Source organism: Equus asinus, chromosome X (assembly GCF_041296235.1).
Source record: "Equus asinus isolate D_3611 breed Donkey chromosome X, EquAss-T2T_v2, whole genome shotgun sequence".
Classification (NCBI taxonomy): Eukaryota; Metazoa; Chordata; class Mammalia; order Perissodactyla; family Equidae; genus Equus; species Equus asinus.
This window is the reverse complement of record NC_091820.1, coordinates 117,926,765-117,947,959: the sequence shown is the minus strand read 5'-3', so window position 1 is coordinate 117,947,959 and position 21,195 is coordinate 117,926,765. Positions and strand designations below refer to the sequence as shown.

The window sequence follows — 21,195 nt, the reverse complement described above, 5'->3', positions numbered from 1 at the left end:
TAAAGAGTTTTCCAGACAAGCAAAAATTATAGGAGTTTATCACCATAAAACCAGTTTTACAAGAAATGCTAAATGGACTTATTTAAGTGGGAAAGAGAAGACCACAAACAGGAATAAGAAAATTATTTTTTAAAGGCACTAAAGTCACTGGTAAAGGCAAACATACAGTAAACTTTAGCAGATCAATCACCTATGAAGATAGTACGAAGGTCAAAAGACAAAAGTACTAAAATTACCTATTTCAATGATAAGAGGGTAATGGATACACACACACAAAATAAGAGGTTAGATATGATATCAAAAACATAAACTGTGGGAGGAGGGGAGTAAAAGACTAGAGATTTTAGAAAGAGGTCAAACTAAAGAAAGCATCAACTAAATATGGATTGATATATGTAGGTTATTAGATATGAGCCTCAAGGTAATCATAAACCAGAAACCTATAGTAAAAACACAAATAAGTAAGAGAAAAGAACCCCAACATAAAACTAAAGAAAGCCGTAAAACCACAGGGGAAATCAGCAGGAGAAGAAGAAAGGAACAGAGAAGAACTAGTAAAACATGCAGAAAAAAAGTAACAAAATGGCATAAGTACATATTTATCAATAGCTACTGTAAATGTAAATGGACTAAATGCTCCAATCAAAAGACATAGTGTGGCCAATTGGATTAAAAAAGAAGATCCCTATTTATTCTGCATACAAGAGACGCACTTCAGACCTAAATACATTCACAAGCTAAAAGTCAAGGGCTGGAAAAAGATACTCCATGCTAATTGCATAGACAATAAAGCTGGGGTAGCAATACTTGTATCAGATAAAATAGACATTAGAATAAACCTGTAACAAGAGACAAAGAAGGGTACTACATAATGATAGAGGGAACAATCCAACAAGAGGATATAATGCTTGTAAATATCTATGCACCCAACACAGAAGCACCTAAATATATAAAGCAATTACTAACAGACATAAAAGGAGAAACAGACAATAACACAATAATAGTAGGGAACTTTAACACTCCACTTACACCAATGGCTAGATCACCCAATCAGAAGACCAATAAGGAAACATTGGCCTTAAATGACACATTAGACCAGATGGACTAAGTAGCTATATACAGAACATTCCATCCCCAAACTGCTGAATACACATTCTTTTCAAATGCACATGGAACATTCTCCAGGATTGATCACATATTAGGCCATAAAACAAGTCTCAATAAATTTGAGTATATCAAATCATACCAACCATCTTTTCTGACAACAAACTTACGAAACTAGAGATCAACTACAGGAAGAAAATCAGAAAAGCACAAATATGTGGGGATAAAAAAAATGCTACAGAACAATGTTTGGGTCAATGAAGAAATCAAAAGAGAAATCAAAAATGCCTTGAAACAAATGAAAATGAAAATACAACCATCCAAAATCTGTGGGATACAGCAAAAGCAGTTCTAATAGGGAAGTTGACTACAATACAGTCCTACCTACATAAATAAGAAAAATCTCAAATACACAATCTAACGGTGCACCTAAAGGAAATGGAAAAAGAAGAGCAAAGAAAACCCCAAATCAGTAAAAGGAAGTCAGTATTAAAAATCATAGCAGAAATAAAAGAAATAGAGACTGAAAAGCAACAGAAAAAAATCAATGAAACCAAGAGCTGGATCTTTGAAAAGATAAACAAAATTGACAAACCTTTAGCTAGATTCACCAAGAAAAGAAAGAGAGAAGGCTCAAATAAATAACATCAGAAATGAAAGAGGAGAAATTACAAAAGACACCTCAGAAATACAAAAGATTATAAGAGGATATTACAAAAAGCTATACGCTAACAAATTGGACAATCGAGGAGAAATAGATAAATTCTTAGAATCATACAACCTTCCAAAACTGAGAAAAGAAGAAATAGACAATTTGAATAGAACAAAAATCACTAAGGATATTGAAACAGTACTCAAAAACTTCCCAAAAAAGTAAAAGTCCAGGACCAGACGGCTTCCCTGGTGAATTCTACCAAACATTCAAAGAAGTCTTAATACCTATCCTTCTCAAACAATTCCAAAAATTGAAGATAAGTGGAAGCTTCCTAACTCATTCTCACAGACCAACATTACCCTGACAACAAAACCAGACAAGGTCAACACAAAAAAGAAAATTACAGGCTAATATCACTGATGAACATCCATACAAAATTGCTCAACAAAATACTATCAAAAACGATACACCAATACGTTAAAAGGATCATACACCATGATTAATTTGGATTTATTCCAGGGAAGCAGGGATGGTTCAACATCCACAAATAAATCAACGTGATACACCACATTAACAAAATGAAGAATAAAAATCACAAGATCATTCCAATAGATGCAGAGAATACATTTGACAAGATACAACATCTACTTATGATAAAAACTCTGAATAAAATGGGTATAGAAGCAAAGTGCCTAAACATAATAAAAGCCTTAAATGACAAACCAACAGCTAATATTCTCAATGGAGAACAAGCCACCCCTCTAAGAACAGGAACCAGACATGGATGCCCACTTTCATCACTCTTATTTAACATAGTATTTGAAGTCTTAGCCAGAGCAATCAGGGAAGAGAAAGAAATAAAAGTGATCCAAATTGGAAAGGAAGAAATGAAATTGTCACTATTTTCACACGATATGATTTTAGATATAGTAAACCCTGAAGAATCCACTAAAAATCTTTTAGAAATAGTAAAGGAATATGGTAAATTTGCAGGACACAAAATCAACATACAAAAATCTGTTGTGTTTCTACACACTAAGAATGAAGTAGTAGGAAGAGAAATTAAAAATACAGTACCATTTACAACTGCAACAAAAGAATAAATTATGTAGGAATAAATTTCACCAAAGAGGTGAAAGATCTCTACACTGAAAACTATAATACATAGTTGAAAGTAATTGAAGTAGAGACAAAGAAATGGAAAGATATTCCATGCTTTTGGATTGAAAGAAGTAGCATAGTTAAAATGCCTATACTTCCTAAAGCAATCTACAGATTCAATACAATCCCTATCAAAGTTCCAACATTTTTCACAGAAATTAAACAATAAATCCTAAAATTTATATAGAACAACAAAAGACCCCAAATAGACAAAGGAATCCTGAGAAAAAAGGGACAAAGCTGGAGATATCACACTCCCTGATTTCAAAATACACTACAAAGCAATAGTATCCAAAACAGAATGATACTAGCTCAAAAACAGACACACAGATCAATGGAACAGAATTGAGAGCCCAGATGTAAACCCACACATCTATGGACTGCTCAGTTTCAACAAGGGAGCCAAGTACATACAAGGGAGAAAAGCAAGTCTCTTCAGTAAATGATGTTGGGAAAACTGGACAGCCACACGCAAAGGAAGGAAAGTAGACTATCTTACACCATACACAAAAATTAACTCCAAATGGATGAAAAACTTGAATAAACCTGAAACCATGAGACTTCTAGAAGAAAACATAGACAGTACACTTTTCTATATTGCCCTTAGCAGCATATTTGCAATTACCATGTCTGACTGGGCAAGGGAAACAATAGAAAAACATAAACAAATTGGGCTACATCAAACTAAAAACCTTCTGCACAGCAAAAGAAACCATTAACAAAATGAAAAGACAACATAACAATTGGCAGAAGATGTTTGCACACCATATGTCTGATAAGGGGTTAATATCCACAGTACACAAGGAATTCATACATCTTGACAACAACAAAAAACTAACAACCCAATTAAAAAATGGGCAAAAGATCTGAACAGACATTTCTCCATAGAAGATATACAGATGGCCAACAGGCACATGAAAAGATGTTCAACATCAGTAATTATCATGGAAACGCAAATCAAAACTACAATGAGATATCACCTCACTCTTGTCAGAATGGCTATAATTAACAAGACAGGAAACAAGTATTGGAGAGGATGTGGAGAGAAAGGAAATTTCATACACTACTGCTCTGAATGCAAACTGGTCCAGCCACTACGGAAAACAGTGTGAAGATTCCTCAAAAAATGAAGACTAGTACTGCCATATGATCCAGCTATTCCTCTGCTGGGTATTTATCCAAAGAAAACGAAAACACAAATGCGTAAAGATACGTGCCACTCCTATGTTCATTGCAGCATTATTCACAATAGCCAAGACATGGAAGCAACGTAGTCCCCATCAAGGGACAAATGAATAAAGAAGATGTGGCAAATATACACACTACTCAGCCATAAGAAACGATGAAATCTGGCCATTTGTGACAACATGGATGTACCTTCAGGATATTATGCGAAGTGAAATAAGTCAGACGGAGAAATTCAAATACCGTATGATCTCACTCATAAGTGGAAGATAGAAACAACAAACATACCAACAGAGATTGGATTGGTGGTTACCAGAGGAGAAGGGGAGAGAGAGGGGGGTAAAGGGGTGATTAGGTCTATGTGTGTGGTGATGGATTGTAATTTGTCTTTGGGTGGTGAACATGATGTAATCTACATAGACATCGAAATATAACGATGCCTGCCTGAAATTTATATAATGTTATAAACCACTGTTACTGCAATAAAAAAAAAATAAATGAATAAACACAGAGAAAGAGAAAAAAAAAGACCAGTTTGGAATTATTTTTTATTTTATTCGAATCTCTATGCACTTTTAGATGAGTTCAACCTTGAATCCATCTCTTCTTGGAAGTCTTTAATTAGTTCTTTGAATTTAAGTTACAGATTTAATTTCCTTAATGGTTATTAAGATTAATCAAATATTTATTTATTCTTGTGCTAATATTGGTAAGTTTTTTTAAAAAAAATTTCATGTAAATTTTTATTTGTTTTGGCAAATCTTTGTTAACGTTTTTCATTATAACCTTGTATTAGTTCTTTATCATTGTTTAATAAATTACCCTAAAAGTTAGCATCTTAAAACACACAAATTTATTATTTACATTGTTTCTGAAGTGACAAATCTGAAAGCAGTGCATCTGGGTGTTTCTTTCTCAAGGTCTCTTCATGAGGTTGCAGTCAAGATGTCAGGGGAGCTGCAGTCATCTGAAGGCTTGACCACAGGTGGAGGATCCACTTCCAAGATGGCTCACTCACATGGCTGCTGGCAGGAAATATCATTTCCTCATTGGCTTTCGGCTGGAGGCCCACTTCCTAGCTTCTCCATGGATGACTATCCTTATGACTTGGCATCTATCTTCCTCCAGAGCAGGTAATCCAAAAGAGAGAACGAGCAGGAAGCTGAAGCACATTTTACGATCTATTCTCCAAAGTCGCACACCATTAATTCCCCCTTCATTCTATTTGGTAGATGGGAGTCACTAATTCCAGTCCACACTCAGTCAGAAGAGAATTTGGATCCACCTCTTGAAGGGAGAAGCATCAAAGAATTTGTGGGCATTTTAAAACCACCACAAACCTTTGTTAATTTTTTAAATATCTACAGGATATGATATTGATTGTTCTTTCTTACTTTTTTTAAAAAAAGTCTTACTGGGTTCATAAATTTAATTAATCTTTTCAAAAAATCCACTTTTGGTTTATTGATGCTCTCCCATGTATGTTTGTTTTCTATTTCATCAAATTCTCTCATCTTCATTATTTCCTTCCTTCTTCTTGTTTTGCATTTATGTTGCTGTTCTTTTACTAACTGTTTGAGATAGATCCTTAATTGATTTTTAGTCTTAATTCCTTCTAATATAATATTTTAAGATTATGTAATTCCTCCTAAGCATGGTTTTAAAGGTATCCTATAAGATTTGATATATTCATTATTATATAGTTCAAGCTATTTCAATTTTCTTTCTGATTTATTTTTTGGTCCACAGTATATTTAGAAGTGTGTTGCTTAATTTTTAAGAATTTAGTGATATTCTAGTTATGATTCATTGTTTGTTTTCAGCTTAATTACCCTGTGGTCAGAGAACATGCTTTGTATGATTTCAATAATCATACAGATAATTTGTGATATGGCCCAGCCTTTCCAATTTTGGTTAATGTTCCATTTACATTTGGGAAAAATGAGTGCTTTTCAGGTGCTGTGTGTAGTGCTTGTTAAAATGTCAATTAGGGCAAGTTAGTCAGTCATGTTACTCACATCCTATGCATCATTACTGATTTTGTATATGCTTATTTTATTAGTTATTAAGAAAGGTTAAAATCTTTCTCTGTGATTGTGTATTTATTATATCTATAATTTTTGTTGTTCTCTATGTTTTTTACTTTATATAACAACTAAGTGGAAAACTTTTGGATTGTTACATCTTTTTGATGCCTGGGACCCTTTGTCATTATAAAGTGTCTATATTTTTAACATTTCTTTTAGTATGGCCTAGAAATTATCTGAAAAATTCCCTCAGTTTTGGTATTTGGAAAGTTTATTTAAGTTTCATTTTTAAAAGATATTTTCACTAGACATAGACTTCTAGGTTAGCAGTTTCATTCCATTAGCTTCTGCCTTACCTCATTTCTTTTGAGAAAGTAGTTAAAAATCTTACCATTGTTCCTTTGAAAGCTATGTGTTTTTTGCCTCTTTTTTAAGATCTTTCTCATTGTCTTTGGTCTAGAAGATTGCTAGATATTATTTTTATATTTTTTTCTGCTTGTGATTTATAGCGAAACTGGCAAAATTCTACATTTGTATATGTTGAAATATTTCTTCTGTCCCATTCTCTCTCTCTCTTCTGGACTGTAAATACATTTGTTACTCTTTTCACTGTGTCCTTTACATCCTTTATGTTCTCTTCTATTTTTGTTTATCTTTCTCTCTGTGATTCTAATATGTAGAATCATATCTACTGAGTTTTTCCCCAGTTCAATACTCATCCTTTAGATTGTTTCTAATATGCTCTGGGACCAAACCGTTTATTGAATTCTTAATTTCCGTTTTTGTTTTCCCAGTTTTATATTTACACTGAATTCTGTATTGACTTCAGCTTTATGTTGAACTTCTCCATCTTTTCACGTATTTTTTAGAACACATTTTTAAAAAATTTTTTACTTTATTATTTTTTTGGTGAGGAAGATTGGCCCTGAGCTAACATCTGTTGCCAGTCTTCCTCTTTTTCTTTGAGGAAGATTGTCACTGAGCTAACATCTGTGCCAATCTTCTTCCATTTTGCATGTGGGACACTGTCACAGCCTACCTTGATGAGCAGTGTGTAGGTCTGTGCCCAGGATCTGAACCTGTGAACCCCAGGCCGCTGAAGTGGAGCACATGTACTTAACCAATACACCATTGGGCTGGCCCAAGAACACATTTAACATATGTATCTTAAGGTATGCATTGATAACTCCAATAATTAGATCTCCTCTACATTACTTTCTACTGTCTTTTTTCTCCCTTGCCTTTTGCTCATTTTATCCTTTTTGTGGAATGCCTACTATTTTTTTATTTAATGTAATAGTTTTTATATTAAAAATTGTTGCCATAATTTAAGTGCATGGCAAATGGTTTTTTTCCTTCAGAGAGGATTTACTTTTACTTCTAATGGACAATTAAGGGAGGGCGAGATCACCTTTATCAAGTCTTGATTTGAAATTATTTTAAAAATGTGTTTCATTCCTTTAGAGGGCTAAACTAGTTCTGATTTCTCTTTATTACTGGAGAGTGGTATTTCAGGGGCCCCAACTCTATGACTGGCGTGCTAGGGCTGTTCTTCCTTGACAGGACGTGAATACCATTTTTATCTCTCTTATTCCATGAGATTTCTGAAAGCTCAGTTTATCTGTGCAGCCTACCAGCCACTGATTTCTGTTTGATTTACTAGTCTCTCTGTTACTGTTTAAAAGTTGGCAAACACCTCGACGGAAAAAGTGGAACTGAATTTTGGTTAACTCCTTGTTCTTCATTTTACCCCAGAATCTTAGACCCTCAAATCTTTATTGTTATAGTAATTCTCCAATCTATTCAAATAGATTATTTTTTAAATCTTACTTTCCTAGTTGCTGTGGGCAGGAATGTGTTTCTATAATGAAGTAGTCTGCTCTATTTGGAAGACAAAGTCCCAAAAATGTTTTGAAAATGAGTGGGAAATCACAAAGTTTCTGTGGCTAGGGGAGTCAAGCCCCATAGTTTATATACTCACTCATTTCATTCATTCATTCAAAAAAAGTTTTCTGAATGTATATTCTAGGCAAAGCACTGTGGTGTATGGAAAGGTAAATGTGATTTATGAACCCTGAACTGATGAAGATAGTTTGCCTTCAAAAGAGGGGTATGATTAGTTTAACTCATTGTACTTGTGGTTCAAAACAGAGAAAAAAATCATCTTCACCCTAACAACTTCTGACAGGAAAGACAAAATATGTGCACATGCATCTGTGATATAACATAAACTGTTCTAAGTGCCATGGAGGAGATAAACATAAAGGAATGTGAGCAAAAAATCAGAGAAATGTGAGAATATTTCTAGATTTGAAAGATTCCATAGAGCAGAAAGCATTTAAACTAAGCCTTGTAGACCAAGTTGAATTTGGATGTGCAAGAGATGAAAGAAAGACATAACAGGCAGAGTAAATTATGTTAGCAAAATCACATGGGTAGAAAAATGTGAGGTAAGTTCTGTGAATGAGTAGTAGAATAGTTTGAGTGTGATATAGAGTACATAGAGGGGAATTTTGGACTATAGGTCTGAAAAGGAAGGGAGATAGATTCAAGATCTTGGAGTGTCCTAAATGCCATTCTTAGGAGTTTACTTTTCATTATGACAGATATTTTACTGGACTAAATATTTTACTTCATTCCTCCTGTACCAGTTATTGAACTTATCATTTTATTTTGTTTTCTTTTTCTTTATTTCCACTGTGTTTCCTGACTACATTTTCTTCATCTAGGCCCTGGCAAAATGGGAGAAGCACACAATTTATAGGTAGCTGTTGGTCATAATTTTGCCCAAGTAGATAGTGGAAGAAGAATTACAGAGTTAAAGACTTGATAACTATGTGAGTTGTTTAATAGTGGAATGAGATGCCTTATATGGTCATTAACAGCCTAAAACTCTGCGAATAATGGCGGTAAATCAATAAGTGGTGTCAGTACTTAGTATGAACTTTGCCTTACTTAACAATCATGCTATCAACCAATATTCCTTGATTTTAGAAAGTGTGTAGGAAATGTTTAGGTAAGCAGGACCTAAAAGCAGTATAAGTAGAAAAAACTTAAATTTTGGTGTGAGAACTATGCAAACTAACCAGTTATCTGTGCCTTGTCTCTAATCATCATGATGTAAAGCACTGGAACATAGTAGATACTCAACAAATGTTTTACTTTAGAAAAAGAAAAATGCCTTGTTGCCATCTAAATTAAATATTAAATTAAAACAGTTATACTAACCTTTTGCTCTTTATTTGTTTAGAAGTAAGAATGAGTCTTCTCTAAGCCAGCCACCTACTTTCTGCTAATTTTGCTCTCTTTGTGGCACGGTAGCATGAATTTTCCAGAAGAAAATATATATGTATCATGAGAAGTGCCTGTAGATTAGAGAAATAGCATGCCTCACGTATCACTTGCTACCACTGGATTTGATGTGCTTCAAATTCAGTGATTCCAAATCTCAGGGGATTCAGAATGATTGCAAAGTGTACATGAATATATTTGCACACAGATTGTTTGTTATAGATTGAACAAAGAGCATAACTCATATATTAATATGGTATTATTTTTCAAATGTATGTAGATGTCCATGTTGAGGTTTGTTTTTTTTCACATGGATCTCAAACTGTTCAAGCACCATTTGTTTGACTATCCCTTCTTCATTGAATTGCTTTTGTACATTTGTCAAAAATCAATTGACCATATTTGTGTGGGTCTATTTCTGGATTCTGTTCTATTCTATTGATCAGTGTTTATTCCTTGCCAGTACCATAGTGCATTTTTGCATATCTTAAAATCAGAGTGAATCCTCAAATTTTATTGTTGTTAAAATTTCTTTTGCTGTTACTGTTCCTTTGCCTTTCCGAACAAATTTTCTTGTCAGTTTACATGCATCTCCAAATTATTGTAGGATTTTGACGAAAATTACATTAAATGTACAGATTGATCTGTGGAAATTTGAAATCTTGACTATATGAGTCATGTTTTCTTACATATTGACATAGTAATTTTTTTATGGAAATACTGAACATTGTGAATGTTACATTGTTGATTGTCTGAGTTTTGTCATCTTCCATGAAAGTTGTTTGATTTTGTTTTGGAAAAAAATAAGTAACTTGCAGATCAATTTGATCCCCTCAAGGTCTGTTTTTAATATTTTCTAAGGGAATTCTAGGTTAACCTTTACTCCAGGCATAGTTGAATTGTACTATTAAGGAGTGATTCCTCTGGGGTTTCCACTGAATGTCCCTGGGATCACCAAGGACTCTCTGCTGTGACTGGTTGGAACTTAAATTTTTACTGACTTATATGAGCTCTAGGAATTGCTAAGCTTGCAACCCTCTAGTCATTCTTTGCCCAGCTTTATAGGGTTTTGCATTATGCAATCACAAGGGATGGCTACATAGATGTCTGACAGTTTTATTTCTGCATAGCTCTTGCTTATCCAGAATTCTGCCTTACAAATTTCAGCCTCCTCAGTATCTCTGAACTCTGATCTCCATCTTTTCAACTCAGCAAGGCCACCAAGCTCTGTTTGGATTATCTATATCTATACCCTCATTGTGGAGATTGCCTTCATATGGAAAGCTGGCGCTCTTGTGAGGCTCACCTTGTTTGTTTCCCTTCTCTTAGAGCTCCAAGGCCTATGCTGTCCATTGTCCAATATGTGAAAAGAGCTATTTTATATACTTTGTCCAGTTCTCTAATTGTTTATGTTGAGAAGTTAGGTGTGGTCCTTGTTACTACAATATAGTCAGAGTAGAAGTCAGCTAATAGTTTGCTGTTTACTTTGCATCTGAATTGATTGGTATGGTTACCAGCAATTCTCTTTCTGAGGCTTCCTTAAGATTATATACAGAGATACTTCTGTTACAATATTGATTTAAAAAATGAATATACCATTTCTAAATTATAATTATAAGTAACTTACTCCTTTGAACTAACCTAGCATACTTGGGCCATTCTTCCAGCTATCTCATGTGTATGCTATGTTCATGTACACTGACACGTCTCCCCACACCTTAAATATCCTCATGTTTTTCTCCAAATCTTTTCACTTCCTTGAAGCCTTCCATAGCTGAGTCTCAAACTTGAATACTTCCATTGGCCAGAAAGTTAATTCAAAAGTGAGACTATTCAACCTTAATTCATGTGATAACATTCATATAGACTATGATGGCAACCCTGCATCATTTATTATGGAGATCTGTGGCAAACTGAAAATAAAGATATCCAAATTCATTAAAAACAAACAACTAGCTTGAACACTTTAAATATGTAAATACCATGAAAGATATCCAGAAATTGAGTAAATATTCCTGTTTAAAGTAGACTAAAGAGGCATGATAACTAAATTCAATCCATGATTTTAGAGTAGATAATTAATTAGAAAATTGAAATAAAAGTAAATATTGACAAGATTTGAATATGAGGCTCATATTAAATGATAATAGTGTATCAAATTAAATTGTCTAAATTTGATAATTTTACATGGTTGGGTAAAAAAAAAGCCCTTGTTCTTCAGAGGTGTATGCTGTAATGTTTCAAGTTAGATAGTCATTATGTCTCCAACTTGCTCTTAAACAATTTGTGGGGAGAGAGAGAGAGAAAATAGAAAATGCATGTGAGTATGTGTAAGCCAATAAGATGAAATGTTAACAATTGGTGAACCTAGGTGAAAGTTTGTGGGAATTAATTTTATTATCAATACAGCTTATATAGCTTAGAACATGTTTTAAAAACAAAAAAAGGTTGAAAGAAACCAAACCAAATTAAACAAAAATAACACTCATCTAACTAAACAAAACAGATCTATATGGCAGATTTGCCAATGAACCACTGTGACCTCTGATTAGTTCTCAGAGCATCCTTTATATTTTTTGATCCTCATGGTATCTACTATCTCTACAATACAAGTTTAATTACATTCTACTTTCTCTTGTTTCCTGTGCATGTGTCTTGTTTTTTCACAGTTGGATAAGCTAATTTAGGACAGTCTCTGTCTTTGTATTATTTATATATTCTCCCAGCAATTAGGAAAGTTTTGAGCACAAAATGTTCACTGAATAATTCTTGAATTTGGTAAGTTTACATGAAATTGGCAGATTGAACTCTCAGGTCTGGGAGTTCCTATTATCTTTACCATTTTTACTGAAGTTTTTACTTCCTAAGCAATCAGGACAGTTATTTAATCTTTGTCTTTTTTAAATGATTCTAAGATTGGGGAAACTCAATGGGCATTTGGCCAGGAGGGGGAAGTATTCTAGAGCACATGAAAAGGTAGCTATTCTTTTTTGATATACAAAGTAGGCCACTATCTCTGTACTTTCATTCCCCAGGCCCAGATAGAAATTCAAAAGTAAAGCCTTACTGAGCTGCTATAACTGAAAGAGTCTGAACAAAGCACTGACTTGTTAGTGAAGCTCAAAAAAGTTTGAATATAAAAGCTTCTTTTTTTTTTTTACCTTCAAAAGACTGAGTAACATTTGACAGATGTTTTGTTTTTATGGTATGTCTACCCAGAATGTTAGATTGAGGGGCATTCAGAAGGATCTCCTTGTATAGGACCAGTTCAGAAGCCGTAATCAATCTTAAAAATTCACAGTAGCTATGTACAAGCTGCATTCATCAGTCACCAGTAGGGTGCATATATTTCATCATCAAAGCCATTATATATTGCCTTTCTCCTGATTACTCAGTCAAGTGTAATGTTAATGTGTCCTGTAGTAATGGGAAAAGTTAGCCTGAACTAAAGACGTGACTTCATTTTAATTAGGTCACCATGGGTTCAGGGTCAAGTTTTATATCCATTCATTGAACCAAGAGTCATAATTTCCCATGGTGAACAGCTGTATCTGCTAAGCTTTTTTTTTTTTAAAGAAACATTTATTTTTGACAAAAATAATTATATATGTTTAAGGTGTACAATGTGACATTTTGATATATGTATGTATTGTGAAATGATTACTGCAATCAAGCTAATTAACATATCCATCACCTCCCATAGTTACCATATTTTTTGTGAACAATCACCTTATTGAAGAGTAATTGTGCTCTCAAAATTCATCTTAAATTTATTCATAGCAGGAAACTAATATAGATATCTGTATAAGCTAAGAATAGGATGTCTGTATAGAGTCTTGTTGGGAAAACTATATTGCTTAACGAATACAGAAGTCAAGAAAAGGTAGTTGTTAATAGCTCTTACTAGCAATGAGAACATTCTGATATTTGGCTTCTTTTGGAACATTTTACTTCAAGGGGTGAGAATTTTTCTAGAATTTTGCTGCTCAAAATGTGGACTATGAATAATGTTGCTTCTTTTCAAGATGCAGAAAGCTAGAAAGAGATTTGGTCACAACCTAAACAAAAAATAAATTTAGAGTAGTTACTAAATGATAAATTTGCTTGAATCCATCAGAGAACTGAGGCTGAAAAAAATCCAAATAGCTTGAAATCTAAAGAAATATAGGATCTTCCAAGGAGAAATGAGATACAAGTACTGGCTCACCTATGCCAGAAAACCAGACAAAGAGAGGCCAGATGCCATACAAGTCAGTTAAAAAAAAAAATCAGGTAAAATTTTTAAGGGATTTCTAAAGGCTATGTGTGAGCTAGTGTGAAAGTATAGAATTCTTGGGATCCTGGGCACAGACACAATTTGCATACACTTGTAAGCTCTTTTCCATGAGTGAGCAATCAGTGCTCATGAGAAATAGAGTAAAATTAGTGACAGGAAAAGTCATTACTCAATGGTGGAAAAAATGGATTTATAGAAAATAATAAATACAAAAGATGACAGAAAAAGAAGAAAAAAGCAAAGAACAGAAGGAACAGATTATAGATCATAGTATGACCACGTAAAATTATATTAAATTTAAATGGTATAAACACCAATTAAATGGCAGAGATTGTCAGAATATGTTGTTTATAGGAAATCCACCTTGAATGTAAAGACCCATATAGTTATAGAGTAAAATGGTCTACCTTTGTCTATTTACATAGATACATAAATAGACCATGTAAATAGACAAATCCACATTTGACAGAACTTTTAGGCAGAAAATCAGCAAAGATATAGAAGACCGAAGTAATGCTATCAATTAACTTGTGTTAATTGACATATAGAGGAAAATTGACAAAGTAGCAGTTGAATACATGTTCTTTTCAAGTGCTCATGAAACATTCCCCAACATAGATCACGTTCTGGTCTATGAAACAAATCTGGTTTAAACAAATGTAAATAATTGAAATCTTATAAAGTATATTGTTTGAGCACAAAAGAATTAAAGTAGAAATAAATAGAAAAATATTTGGAAAGACAGAACTTTCAAGAAGGGCATGCTGACAGGTGGTTTATCTGGGAGGAAAAAAAAGAACATACAGATATTGCAATAAATGCAGGCAAAGAGTCTTAATATTACTAGTCATTAGGGAAATAGAAAATTAAGCCACAGTGAAACTAACAGACTACTCAAATGACCAAAATGAACAGAGAAAACCCAGCCATTCCAACTGTCAGGAGGATGCATAGAAACTAGAATTCTCATACATTTCTGGTAATAATGTAAAATGGTACAGTCACCTTGGAAAATAGCTAAGCTGTTGACTATAAATTTAAATATACACTTACCCTATGACTCAACAATCCTACTCCTAGATATGTATTCAAGAGAAAGGAAAGAGAGTTCACATAAACACAAGCATGTGAATGTTTATGCTGGCTCTATACATAATTGCCAAAATTATGAAGCCACTCAAATCTCCATCAAAGAGGAAAAGGATAAATAAACTGTGGTTCATTCTCATACAATAAAATACTACTCACCAATAAAAAAATAATAAACTTCTGATATATGAAACAACATCGTTGAATTTCAGATACATTATTCTAGGTGAAAGCATTTGGATGAAAACGTTTACAGAACATATCTATGGTTCAACTTATCTTACATTCTGAGAAGTCAAAAATATGGAGCTGGTTGAGAAAGCCGTGGTTGCCACTCAACAAAATAGGTAGAAGGAACTTACCTCAACACAATAATGCCTGTATATGAAAAGCCTATGGCCAACATCATAGTCAATGGGGAAAAACTGAAAGCTTTTCCTCTAAGATCTGGTACAGGGCAAGGATGTGTAATCTCAACACTTCTGTTCAACATAATACTGGAAGTCCTAGCCAGAACAATTAGACAAGAAAAAGAAAAGGCATCCAAATCAGAAAGGAAGAATTAAAATGATCTCTGTTTGTAGATGACATAATCATATATGTAGAAAAATCTAAAGACTCAATAACGACAATAAAAATATTAAAACTAATAAACAAATTCAGTAAAGTTTCAGAATACAAAATCGACATACATAAATCAGTTATGTTTCTATATATAAACAACAAACTATCCAAAGAGAAATTAAAAAAACAATCCCATTCTTAATAGCAGCCAAAAGAATAAACTACTTAAGGAGGAAATTAATCAAAGAGGTGAAAGACTTGCACACTGAAAATTATAAAACATTATTAAAGGAAATTAAAGAAGACACAGGTAAATGGAAGACATCCTATATGAATTAACAAAATGGAAGAGTTAATATTTTTAAATGTTCATACTACACAAAGTGATCTGGAGATTCAGTGCAATCCCTATAAAAATACCGATGACATTCTTTACAAAAATAGAAAAAAAATAAAATTCACATGGAACCACAAAAGACCCCAGATAGCCAAAGAAATCTTGAGCAAGCAGGATAAACAAGAGACATAACACTTTCTAATTTCAAAATATATTACAAAACTATAGTAATAAAAACAGCATGGTACTGGCATAAAAACAGACATGTAGACCAATGGGACAGAATGGAGAGCCCAGAAATAAATCCAGTTATCTATGGTCAACTGATCTTTGATAAGTGTGCAAAGAATACACAATGGAGAAAGGATAGTCTCTTCAATAAATTATGTTGGGAAAACTGGATATCCACATGCGGAAGAATGAAATGATTTTTATCTCACATCATAAAAGAAAACCTCAAAATAGGTTAAAGACTCAAATGTAAGACCTGAATCCATAAAACTCCTAGAAGAAAACACTGTGAAAAAGCTCCTTGAAATTGATGTTGGCAATGATTTTTTGGATATGACATTCAAAACAAAGGCAATGAAAGCACAAATAAAGAAGTGGGACTACATCAAACTAAAAAGCTTCTGCACAGCAAAGGAAAAAATCAACAGAGTGAAAAGGCAACCCCTGGAATAGGAGAAAATATTTGCCAACCATGTATCTGATAAGAGATTAATGTTCAAAATATATAAGGAACACATACAACTCAATAGCAAGAAAAGAAATAATACAATTATAAAATGAGCAAAGAACCTGAATAGACATTTCCCCAAAGAAGAGACACAAGTGGCCAACAGGTATATGAAAAGATGCTCAACATCCCTAATCATCAGGGAAATGCAAATCAAAATCACAATGCAGTATCATCTCACACCTGTTAGAATGGCTATTATCAAAAAGATGAAAGTTAAGTTTTAGCAAGGGTGTGGAGAAAAGGGAACCCTGGTGCACTGCTGATGGGAATGCAAATTGGTACAGCCAATATGGAAAACAATATGAAGTTTCCTCAAAAAGTTAAAAATAGAACTACCATATAATTCAGCAATCCCACTTCTGAGTGTATATCTAAAGGAAATGAAATCAGGTTCTCCAAGAGATATCTGCACCTCCATATTCACTGGAGCATTCTTCACAATAGACAAAATATTGAAACAACCCAAATGCCCACTACAGATGAATGGATAAAAAATATGTGATAGATATAGATATTTATATCAATGTAGATATCAATTTATAATCTATCTATCTAAAATGGAATATTACTCAGCCTTAAAAAAGAAAGAAATCCTGCCATTTAGACAACATGGATGGACCTGGAAGAAATTTTAATAAGTGAAATAAGCCATACATAGAAAGACAAATACTGCCTAATCTCATATGTGGAATCTACAATAGTCAAACTCATAAAATCAGAGAGTAGAACAGTGGTTCCCATGGCATGGGGGAAGTGGGAATTGTGGAGATGTTGGTCAAAGGGTATAAAGTTTCAGGTATACAGAATGAATAAATTCTGGAGGTCTACTTTATAGCATAACAAATATAGTTAACAGTATTGTACTGTACACTTGAAATTGACTAAGAGTAAATCTTAACTGACCTCACCACAAAAAAAGAAAAAAATAATGAATGGAAATGGTAACCATGTGAGATGATAGATATGTTAATTAGGTTAATTATAGTGATTACGTCATAATGAACATGGAGTGCAGATGTCTCTTAGAGATCCTGATTTCATGTCCTTTGGATATATATCCATAAGTGGGATTGCTGGTTCATATGGTAGCTGGATTATGTGGTAGGTAGTTTATTTGATATCCTTTTTTCTTAATGTAAACATTTATTGCTGTGAACTTCCCTCTTTTTGCTTTTGCTGCATCATATAGGTTTTGGTATGTTGTGTTTCCATTTTTGTTTGTTTCAAAATATTTTTTGATTTCTCTTTGGATTTCATCTTTGATACATTGATTTCAGGCGTATGTTGTTTAATTCCAAAGTATTTGTGAATTTTCCAGTATTCCTCCTGTTACTGATTTCTAGTTTCATACCATTGAGGTTGGAAAAGATACTTTGTATGATTTAAATCTTTTTAAATTTGCTGAGATTTGTTTTGTGACCTAAGATTTAATCAGTCCTGGAGAATCTTCCATGTGTATCTGAAAAAAATGTGTATTCTGCTGCTATTGGATGGAATGTTCTGTATATGTCTGTTAGGTCCATTTGGTCTAAAGTATAGTTTAAATCTAATGTTTCCTTATTGATTTTCTTTCTTGATGATTTATCCATTGTTGAAAGTGGAGCATTGAAATACTGTACTATTATTGTATCGTCGTCTGTTTCACACTTTAGATCTTTTAGTATTTGCTTAATACATTTATGTGCACCAATATTGAGTGTATATAATAAAATTGTTATATCCTCTTAATGAAGTCACTACTTTATTTACATATAATGACTTTCTTTGTCTCTTGTTAGTCTTTCTGACTTAAAGTATATTTTGTCTGATGTAAGTATAGTTACCCCTGCTGTCTTCTGGTTTCCATTTGTGTGGAATATTTTTCCATCCCTTCACTTTGAGCCTATGTGTGTCCTTGAAACTGTGTCCTGTAGGCAGCAGATAGTTAGGTCTTATTTTTTTTTTTAATCCATTTGGCTACTCTGTGCCTTTTTATTATGTAATTTAATTCAATAAATTTAAAGTAATTGTTGATAGGTAAGGACTTACTATTGCCACCTTGTTAATTTTTTTCTAGCTGTTTTGTAATTTCTTTGTTCCTTTCTTCATCTCTTGCTGTCTTCCTTTGTGAACTGATGATTTTCCATAGTGGTACTTTGAAGTACATAAAGAATACTTTGATTCTCTTTATCTTTTGTGTATCTACTATAGGTTTTTGGTTGTCATTACCATGTGGCTTACATGAAACATTTTATAAATATAGAAGTCTGTTTTAAGTTAACAACAATTTAACTTAAATCACATACAAAAACTCTACCCTTTTACTCTCTCCTCAAACATTTTATGTTCTTGATATCACAATTTACATCTTTTTGAATTGTTTAACATTAACAAATTATTGCAGCTATATCTATTTTTAATACTTATGTCCTTTAACCTTTATACTACAGTTAAGTAGTAACACACCTTGTTACAGTATTAGAGTATTCTAAATCTTACTATAGACTGACTTCTACCAGTGGGTTGTATATTTTTATATATTTTCATGTTACTAGTTAGTGTCCTTTTGTTTCAGCTTGAAAAACTCCTTTCACCATTTCTTTTAAGGCAGGTATAGTTGTGATGAACACCCTTAGCATTTGTTTGTTATATAAAGCCTTTATCTGACCTTCATTTCTGAAGGAAAATTTTTCTGGGTAAGGTATTGTTGGTTGGCAGGTATTTTAAATTTTAGTACTTTAAATATATTATCCCATTTTCTGCTTGCCTGCAAGGTTTCTGCTTAGAAATACAATTATAAACTTATGGGGGTTTCCTCATATGAGAGAATTTTTTTTCTCTTACTGCTTTTAAAATTCTCTCTGTCTTTTATTTTAGACAGTTTTATTTTAACATTTATAGGAGAAAGTTGTTTTAGATTGAAATTTTGGGTGGTTTCGCTTTATGAACTTGGATGTGCAAATCTATCCCCAGATTTGGGACTTTCTCAGCTAGTATTTCTTTAAATAAGCATTCTGCCTCTTTCCCTCTCTTCTTTTTCTGAGATTCCAGTGGTGCATAAATTGTTTCTCTTAATGGTGTCCCTTAAGTCCCATAGGCTTTCTTTATTCCTTTTCATTCTTTTTTCTTTTTGTTCCTTTGGATAATTTCAAATGATCTGTCTTTGAGGTCACTGATTCTTTCTTCAGCTTGTTCTAGTCTGCTCTTGGAGCTCACTATTGAATTCTTTAGTTCAGTCATTGTATTCTTCAGCTGCAAAATTTCTGTTTGTATTTTTTTTTTGGTATTGTTTTCTATATATTTATTGAACTTCTCATTTTGTTCTTGTATTGTTTTTCTGATTTCATTAAGTTGTTTATCTGTGTTCTCTTGTAGCTCTCTGAGTATCTCTAAAACAACTATTTTGAATTTTTTATCTGACACTTCCTATATTTCCCCTTGTTTTGGGTCAGTAACTGGAAGTTTATTGTGTTCCTTTGGTGGAGTCATGCTTTCCTGGTTCTTCATGATCCCTGTAGTCTTCTGTAGGTACCTGAGCATTTGAAAAAGCATTCACCTCTTCCAGACTTTATGGGCTAACCTTAGTAAGGAATGACCTTCACCTGTGGGTAGGGGCATGCTGGAGCATGCTGTGACCCTGGGACTAGTGGTACAGAGCACCAAATGTGGGTAGGTGTATGGTGGCTCTAGTTCCTGGGGACATGGTTACCTGTTGGCTCATGTCACTGGAATCTAAAACTTCAACAACTGTGTGGTCTTTGGTGAACACTGTATGGGTCTAGAGCCTATAAGGGCAGTTTAGTTCTTTAGCAGTGCCTCCAGGTACAGTGGATAGGGTCCAGGGCAGGCATTAGTGGTGGATTGATTGAGTGGTGTGCACTTGCTTGAATGTGGGGGCCAGCTGCTGGTGCCTGTGTTGTGGCAGGTGCTTATTGCAAACAGAAATGGAGTGGTGGGGGCCAGATAAAGCAACAGGGGTCGGGGCCAACTGCAGGCACACTGGCAGATGTGGGGGCCACAGTTGTCAGCCTGCACTACCGTCTTTGCTGGTTCTCAACATGGGCACATGGCAATGGAGGCTAGTGCCAGGAGTCAGGCCAGGGGCATGCAAGAGCACAGCTGGAGGGGCTAGCAGCAGGTGAGCTCAGTGGTAAAGCCAGTGACAGGATATAGGGCTGAATCTGGGCCCACGTGCAGCTACAGGGGCCCAAGTTGTCAATGTGCACTCCTATGGGTGCATAGTCTCTCCATGGGCATGCACACAACAGTGGAGGCTGGTGAGAAGGGTCAGGCAGAGATGGAGGGATTAGTAGCAGAGGAGCTCAGTAGAGCAGCCCAGTTACTGGAGACAGGGATGAATCCAGGTGCACAAGCAGCTGTGGGTGTCCTGGCTGTCAACATATGCTCCTGTGGCTGCATGGTATCCCTATGGTGTTCATACAGCAGTGGAATTTGGTGACGGGTGTTGGCAAGTGGACACCTGAGGGGTAGTTGCAGGTAAGCCCAGTGATGCAGGCCAGTGGCAGGAGATGTGGCCAAATCTGGGTCCTTGGGAAGCTTGGGGGCCTTGGCTATCAATGTGTACTTCCGTGGCTGTAAGATCTTTCCACAGGTGCAGCCATAGCAACAGAGGCTGATGATAGGTTATCAGGTTGGCAGCATGCAAGTGTACAGGGAGTGGAGATACCCCCAAGTGTGTGCATGGTGATGGGGGTCAACTATGGGGTTCTAAGCTGGTGTCTTGCACTCACACAGCCAAAGATGCCTGGGCTATCTGCCCATGTG

The 21,195-nt window shown here is 34.4% G+C and overlaps 1 long non-coding RNA gene across 1 annotated transcript in view; it reads left to right on the top strand.

Moving 5' to 3' along the window:
• Positions 1–21,195, top strand: part of LOC123282718 (uncharacterized) — a 440,967-nt gene that overhangs the window by 323,644 nt on the left and 96,128 nt on the right. Inside the window, exon 5 of the long non-coding RNA XR_011499886.1 lies at positions 5,026–5,238. This is a non-coding gene — a long non-coding RNA (uncharacterized lncRNA). The remainder of the gene's footprint in view (positions 1–5,025; positions 5,239–21,195) is intronic.